At 52.4% G+C, this 8,288-nt stretch overlaps 1 protein-coding gene across 2 annotated transcripts in view; it reads right to left on the reverse strand.

Moving 5' to 3' along the window:
* The window catches only part of Caln1 (calneuron 1), a 434,985-nt gene that overhangs the window by 398,858 nt on the left and 27,839 nt on the right, over positions 1 to 8,288 (reverse strand). Inside the window, exon 1 of one of the 2 annotated variants that reach the window (XM_021186856.2) lies at positions 2,620 to 3,279. The exons of the other annotated variant lie outside the window; for it this stretch is intronic. The gene's annotated coding sequence lies outside the window, so the exon portion shown is untranslated. Of the gene's footprint in view, positions 1 to 2,619; positions 3,280 to 8,288 lie in introns of those variants that run through there. 2 annotated transcript variants of the gene reach the window in all.

Here is an 8,288-nt window from a genome sequence, read left to right on the forward strand (position 1 = left end):
GGAAGGAAGGAAGGAAGGAAGGAAGGAAGGAAGGAAGGAAGGAAGGAAGGAAGGTGCCAGCAGATACCCTCTACCCTGTCCGGCTGCCCACCCTTATCTACCAAGAGGAAAGGGGTTCAAGGATTCCCATTAGGTCTTAACTGTGAGTTTTCTCAGTGATACTAGCTGAATTAAATTAGTTTGTTGTTGGTTCATTTGTTTTGAGATAGGGTCTATGTGACTGGCTGACTGATTGGTTGTTTCACAGTGCAGCCCAGTCTAGCCTCAGTTCTCCTGGGACCTCAGCATCACAGGTGCTGAGGTCACAGACCTTAGCCACCATCCCTGGCTACTTATTCTCTTTCTACAAAGGACTCTATGCCACACTGTCAGTGAAGGCTGGGTTGGTGACAACTGTCACCTTCAGGATCTGAAAAGAGGTGGCATTTTAGTGAACGATCCTAAAACCATTGGAAACGGTGATCTCCCACCCCCCCACCCCCAGCTGCTTCACTTAAACCCCACGAGCTTCAACTGACTCTGAGAAGGCCACCTTTCAGAAGCCACTCAGCTCATGACCAGCCTTGGGTATCTGCCAGGACCCCGTGCACTGCTCAGAGAAGTAATGAACAGTCTCCTTGACCTGAGCACCATGGGAGGATGCTAAACGAGGCACAGCAAGGGAGCTTCGAGCCCCAGAGAGATCTAAAGGGGCACCTAAGTCTTCAGCCAACCCCTCCCAGGGCAGAATTGGCGAGTACAAGCCAATGGTAGGAAGTGGGGGGACTTCACTCTGTGGCGGAGCACTCCTAGGAAACGGGTTCCCAACATTGGGTGTCATCCCCAGTAATGCCAAAAGAGAAAATAAAATAAATAAAATCGGGGGGGGGGGTCCGTGGTCAAGGGTGCTTGCTGCTCTTGCAAAGAGGACCTGAGTTTGGTTCCCAGGGCCCATGTCAGGTGGCTCCCAACTACACCGTAACTCCAGCTTCAGGGAGATTCTATGCCTCTGGCCTCCAACACACACACACACACACACACACACACACACACACACACCAAATAAATAAGAAACTAATAAATAACAATAACAACCCACGTTGATTGTTACCATACCACTGATGCCCACCTTGCATTAATTAATTAGTTAGTTAGGTTAGTTAGTTAGTTAATTAAAATGTTAAATTACCACCTCCAACAACCCCAAGGAGAGCTAGAGTGGTACTCTGTGGACAGCGTGTCTTGCACCACCCTGTAAGACAATTCACACCAACCAGCTTCACAACCTTTTGCTTAGCTCTGATTCGTGTGTGTGTGTGTGCGTGTGCGTGTGCGTGTGCGTGTGTGTGTGTGAAGTTGATCTTTGAGACCGGAAGACAGCAGTTAGATGCAGAACACGAGTCCCTCCACGTGCACCAAAGCATAGGGTTAAAACAGTGCCCGTTGTCTCTCCCGGTCTTAGTAACGGCAGTTCAGACTGCACTGGGCCACTGCAGAAGGTAGTTAAGACCACAATTTATCAGACTTCACAGCCACACGCTACCGACTCCTGGCTGCTATATTTTGAACCCAGGAATGTCTCCTTTTTATAAAAAAAAAAAAAACAATAAAAAAAGAATAGTCTGGGGCCTAGGGATGGCGCCCCAGTCTTGGCACCTAAGGAACTGCATGCAGGCACAGCTACCCCTGGAGGTAAGGAATGAGGCGCAAATGGGATCTCTCACAAACTCCTCGGGCAAAGGAACAGCTTGAAGAAGAAACATCAGGAAGGGGGCCCTAGGATGCACGTGTCCCGCACTGTGGAATCAAACCGCAGCGCTCAGTCCTGGCTTAGCACCATCTGCTTGTGGGTCAAAGTATCCTCGGGTCCTCCCTGAGGCAAGACTAGAACTACCTGCTGCTGCCCAGGCGCCCTCAGACCAAGTCTGAGGAAGTTCACTCCCTGAAGCGTGGTCTGGGGAAGCTGGGCACCTGGGCAAACCTGGCTTGCGCTAGAGAGTCTACCTCTGCCCTGGATCTGGATTAGTTCCAAAGCTTACCACCCAGAGGTCCCAGTGGGACTGCCTGAGGCCTCAGGGGTCACCACACGTGCTCCAAGACCACCGATCCTCCCCAAGGGGGCAAGCATGGGGTGGGAAGATGGAGATGGAGTGATCCATACCTCCCACCTCCCTAGATAGATCGCCATGACTCCAGCTTCCCAGAGACCAGAATGCCACCAAGGACTCCCACTTAGGCTGCGATGCGATCGGATCCCGGACACCCAAAGCTCCCTTTTCCCACAACCTGGGTGTCCCCGGGGACGCGCAGCCCGGTGGCCACTAGCACCCAAGACTCCACGAGCTGGGCACAGTCCCGGGATTCCCACGAGTGTACCCAGGCCCCTTCTGCAATTCTAGCGTTCCTCACCCACCCTAAGCATCAAGAGAAATCAGGATGGCTCGGGTGACACCCCGGCCCCGAGAGGTGGGGTGCTAAGAGCGGGGCCAACAGGTCCGGGAGGCGCTTGTGGGCAGCACACCCGCCCACTCCGAGACTCACTAGGGTAGGGGCATCCGGGGGAAGGGACCATGGAAGCAGCGAGGGAGGCAAAGATGCAGGGAGGATGCAGGATAAAGACTGGGAGAGAGCATCACTCACCTCTCCTGGAGCCGGAGCTCCGCTGCCCGGCAGCCCAGGCACCTCCTCCGAGGCCCGCAGGGAGGGGGCGACGCGAACCCGAGCGCTCAGCCTGGCGCTCACACGCGTCCCCGCGCGGGCATCCTTCCTCTCCGTAGCCGGCTCCCACGGCGTGCCCCCACTCCGGTTGGGAGGCCGCTTTGCCCAACCCAGCGGCACCCGGGAGCCCGGCGCGAGTCTTGCCTTTCCCTTGAGTCTCACAGATGGGCTTTGCAGAGCCCGCGGGGTGATCTAGGCTGCTCCTTTCTCCCCTGTCCTTGTCCTCGCCACCCGTCTGGGGGAACGTGCGCCCCGCACCCCCTGCACCGCTCTCGCCTCTACCCCTCCCGCGCCCGCTGGCCGCGCGGGCTTAGCCCATGTGCGCGGCTGCCTCCTCGCTGCGCCCGGGAGCCCAGTGGCCGAGGCCCCGCCGGAGTTGAGCGCCCCAGAAACTCCATGCAGCTCCGGCCTCCTCCCCAGTGCCTCCCCGATTCCTGCAGAGGAAGAAGCGGTCTCTAGCAAGGAGATCCCCCTACCACTCTTGGCTTCTTCCCCGACACCGAGCCTGGAGCCTGGTTGCTGGACTGGCTTGGCCACCCCAGTCTCTCTTCGCTTTTCTCCCAGGATTGGGGACCTCCCACCCCCACCCCCACCCCCACCCCCAAAGCCTCTCCAATGGCTCCCTCCGTTTCCAGGCAGCGCAACCTGAGGAACGCCTCGGTGCGCGCGCACTCACACTCGCTCGCTCACTCGCTCTCTCTCTCACACACACATGCACGCTGCACACACAGGCAGACACACGCGGGGGGCGAGCCGCAGCTTAGCAGCCGGCCCTCTTTCCTCTCCTCCCCAAAGAAGCTGCCCACGTTCACACTCGCCAATTGCTTGCTTCTCTCTATTAAACACCTCAACCCCAACCGAAGCACGCCCACCCCAACCTTAACTCCTTCTTCCCCGATGCCCACAGTTACACCTGAGTCCCCAAATGCCATGGGGGAGGAAGAGGTGTCGACGGATAGGCTGGTAGTCAAAACTAAGGTGAGAGCAAAATGCTGTGAGCCGCCGTCGCTATGTCTACGAAGGGCATAAGCACACACACCCACCTCTCATCCCGCATCCCTTAGAGCCTCAGAACATGTGGCCCGTCCCCACTTCTACCAAGGTCATAGTACAGATTCCATAAGAAAGAATGGGTACCTACCTTGACACAAGGTGTGGGGTGGAAACTTCACAAATTGTTTGCAGCCTAACCTGGGACTGACTTCCCAAGTCTACACCCAGGAAGAATCCTGGTCTCCCTTACCTCACACTTGAAGGGCAACAATTAGCTTTGAGTCAACACTTAGCTTTGGGGGGGGGGGGCATCTGACTGCCATTCAAGTGTCCAGCTGCTGACAGGATACATCTTGCTACCAAGGACAGTCTTATCAAGAAAAAGATCAAAGTAACTAGTCACCTACCCCCACCCCCTGCCCCCAGAGGGCTCTCACAACCCCTTCCTGCTCCTGCTAGGGTGAGCCAGAGCTGAGAGAACAACCCACCTGGTTGGCACTAGCTTTTCTGGTATCTCCCTTTTATCCGAGCTCCCAGGGTCTTACTCCCTATGAGGACCATGAATCTCTCGGCAGCCTACACACTGTCAGCATCAAAGACGCGGAGAAATTTCTTGCTCCAATCAGGAACAACCCGTGGAAAATCATCCTTAGCGTTTCTTCCAAAAAGCTCAGCCACCACCTCTCCATTGGCTGGTCCTGCTGCCAAGGGAGTTTGGGCACTGGCAGCCAGTCACCCAAGTTAATCAGGATTCCCTCCCTGTCCCTGCCTCCTGGCCTGCCGCCTGAGTTGCAGGGTTTCTTGAGTCCCCAACACACTTGCTACTGTTGGCACACCTTTGACATTTAAGATTTCTTAGCCCACGGTAGTCCTGTCTTTTCATGTCCCAGCCTTCCCTTCTAAATTGTCTTAGAGCCTTCTTGGGTCACCAGGTAAGCTCTGTGTGTGTGTTGGTTTCACAGATGTGTGTGGAAGGGGTTGCCATAAAGAGTGAGAAATGAGCCAGGTGTGGTGGGGCACACCTGTCCTCGCAGCACTGAGGAGGTAGAGGCGGGATAATCTGGAATCGGAGGTCAGTCTGTGCTACCAGTAAGTTTCCAGGACAGCCTGAGCTTGGGGGAGTGGGGGTGGGAGAATGTCAGGTAGATAAATACAGTGGGGAGGGGGAAATCTCAGTATATATTTGGGTAAGAATCACATTTTTTTGCATGAGGGTGTATGAGTGTGCATGTGGAGGCTAGAGGACTCCTTGGATATTCTCAGTCACCATCAACCTTGTTTCTTTTTTGAAATGGGTTCTTGCTGGGTTTTTGTTGTTGTTGTTGTTGTTGTTGTTGTTGTTGTTGTTGTTTTTGTTTTTGTTTGTTTGTTTGTTTGTTTGTTTGTTTGTTTTTGTAGGCTACACACTGATTGGCCAGAACACTCCGGGAATCCCTGTCTCTACCTCCCTGATGCTGGCAGTACCCAGTGTATAAGGCCGTACCCACCCAATTTTTTGCATGGATTCCTGGGTTAGAAGTCAGGTGCCTCCTGGGCCTGAGAACTTGCTATGTATCTCCTCTGAGAGAATCTCCCTGTTTAGCTGGGCCCTGAACTCCCAGGGTCACCCTGCCTCAGCCTCCTGGCTTCCAGAGTGGCCGGTACAGATCATCACTCCCAGCCGAAAGCAGTGTCTTCTAACGGTCCGTGTAGCCCTTTTAAGAAATTCTCTTTCAGGAATGGAATTACAGGCCAGCAAAACTCACCAGCAAGACACCAAGGCTATCCACACGCAGGGAGTTCCAGGACTGGGGTGGGGGTGGGGGCGAGGGGGGAGTGAGAAGGTGAAGACTGAGCCACATGACCAGTGTGTTCAGAAGTTCCCCCTCTACCCCCTGCCTATGGACAAATTATTTGTTCCACCTGAATCTTGCCATCCTCATCTGTGAAATGGGAAGAATACTGACGTCCACCCCCTTTAAGGTCTTTGTAAAGATTAAATGCCACCCTGTGAAATAACAGAATCCTGGGGTCACTCAGCTCCAAGTCTACAGTAAGCATCAACAAACATGGGCCTTTGTCATCGTGTTGTGAGAATTCTTACCCTAGATGCATCTGCCCCCCCCTTCATAATGTCCCCCTGATAAAACAGTTCCCCCAGAATTCACCCCGGGAACCAGTGACATTGTTGGGCTTTCTTGTAAGGCATGAATGGGAAATTACTGACAGGAGTGTGGGTGGCCCCAAAACATACTGGAGTCTTCACCCAGCTTGGACAATGATTTCCATACCACTGTACATATGAAGTGCCTTAATTAACCTCTTCTAGACTATATACTCTAGCATCACGCTTCTCAACCTTCCTAAGGCTATCTTTGCCCCCCCCCCAAGACTTAATTCAAAATTTTCAGTTTTAGGGGTACCCGCTACTCCTGTAGTACAATGACTCTCAACCTTCCTGACCCTGAGACTCATGGTGTGGTGACCCCTGACCTTCAAATGATTGTGTTCCTGCTTCATAACTGTAATTTTGCTACGGTTATGAATCATAATGTAAACATGTTTGGAGCTAGAAGTTGGCCAAGGGGTTCGAGACCCACAGGTTGGGAAGCTCTGCTCTAGCACCTTTGAGACCTGCCCCCACCCCACCACCACCCACAGTTACAGAAGTGGTTAGAGAGACTTCAGTGGCCTGCCTTCTAAAAGGGAACACGAACACGGTTAACAAACACTCTTGCCAGCAGGCACGAGGAATGTGATGAAGAGGGCAGCTGTTTTACACAAGAACCCATCGTGTACAAGGAGTTAACACATGCCAAAGATGTGACCTGGAGGAAGGGGGCGCCGAGGGTCTGTCTCCTCAGGATACAAGGCCCTGAGACATCAAGAGCTGGAAGAAAGTAGCCCGGCTTTGGGGATCGTGGTGAAGGCAGCGTTTCTCACGGCCCTCACTGACTACAACTATTGTAAGGCTCCCAGGTTAGGGGAGAAACTGGGCCACAGGACCTGGCACTTGTTTAACTTATTGTATAAATAGAATAAACGATAAGTGTGTAACATACATATACACAGACACACACATATACACAGACAAACACACACACACACACTTAGATAAGAGCTGGGATTTGGCTAAACAGCAGAGCCTGGAATCCCCCAGTGAGGGGCATAACTTGGTGGTAGAAGATTTGCCTATCATGCGCAAGCCCTGGGCTCCATCCTCAGTATCACAAACTAATGTTTTGCCAATTACAGGATGGAGGCTAGAATCAACAGAACAAAACGAATGGCAGAGGTTTTCATCACACATTTGTAGCTGCAGTTGACGTTAAGCATTGTCCCTGGTCTAGGAAGATACAGAGAGCCCTGGGAGACAGTACCTTCTGTCCTCTGCCTGGCTTTGGGATTCTGTGACAAGCATGAGGCAGGGGACAGTCGCAGCCTCACCAGTACCGACCGGACCATTTTCTGGAGTGCCCAGGTCGCTCTGCATCTCCCTCTTCCGTTCTTTTTGTCTTTCCTTCTTTTTGTTTGCCCATTAAATGACAGATCTACCTTCCAGTACGCCAGACTATCAGTAGCAGAAAGTGATGAGAGAGTCTGCCGTGCTCTAAACAAAAGTGGTTGGAAATTTTTAAAAAAGAAAAAACAAAAAGTAAAAGAAAGATCGGACCATGGAAATGGCTCAGCAGATGGCCAAGTCTAACAACCTATGTTCAATCCCCAGGCCCCACAAGGTGGAGACTAAAAAAATCTGACTTCTAAAAGTTGACCTCTGACCTACATACATGTGCCAGAGCATGTGTCCTGGAATAAACATGAGTAAAGGTTCTGCCTGTGCAGATGTGAGAAACAACAACAACAACAACAACAACAACAATAATAATAATAATAAACCACAATGTCAGATCCAAAGTTTGCCCTCATCTCTTTTTCGTCTTCATCTCTCACACCTCGCCCCCCCCCCCATCTCTCTGCTCTGCTCTGCTCCACTTCTTTCATGGTCAGGTCCAATCCACTGGCCATGTTCAGGCCATTTCTCTCTCTCTCTCTCTCTCTCTCTCTCTCTCTCTCTCTCTCTCTCTCTCTCTCTCCCCCTCCCCCCCGGACTCCTCCAGATGCCTCTGGCTACCCTCTCCATCATATCTACAATAAACACCTTCCCCTTAGCCGTACAGTGGAGTGGCCACATCATCAGTTTGTACACCAAAGAAGTCATCAACCCTGGGTTTGCAAGTAGAAAACACTGAGTTTTTGTAGATGTTTATGATACACACACACACACACACACACACACACATGCGCGTGCACACAGGGAGTAGTTAATCGGAGAAACTATTCTGAGTCTGGAAAGGCGGCTCAGTGAGTGAGGTACCTGTGATACAATCATGAGGACCTGGGTTCAGATCCGTGAGCCCCTGCAACAGGAGTCTGTATCTCTTTAAGACTCCTACCATGATGTGGGAGATGCAGACAAGAGAAGTCCTGGATTCTCACAGGCCAGCTCACCTACTACACATTGCAGCGCAGCAGAAGACAGACCCTGTCTCAGAAAAGGTGGAAGGCTAGGAACTCTGGGCTCCACAACACAAACACACACACACACACACACACACACA

Source organism: Mus pahari, chromosome 23 (genome assembly GCF_900095145.1).
Source record: "Mus pahari chromosome 23, PAHARI_EIJ_v1.1, whole genome shotgun sequence".
Lineage (NCBI taxonomy): Eukaryota > Metazoa > Chordata > Mammalia > Rodentia > Muridae > Mus > Mus pahari.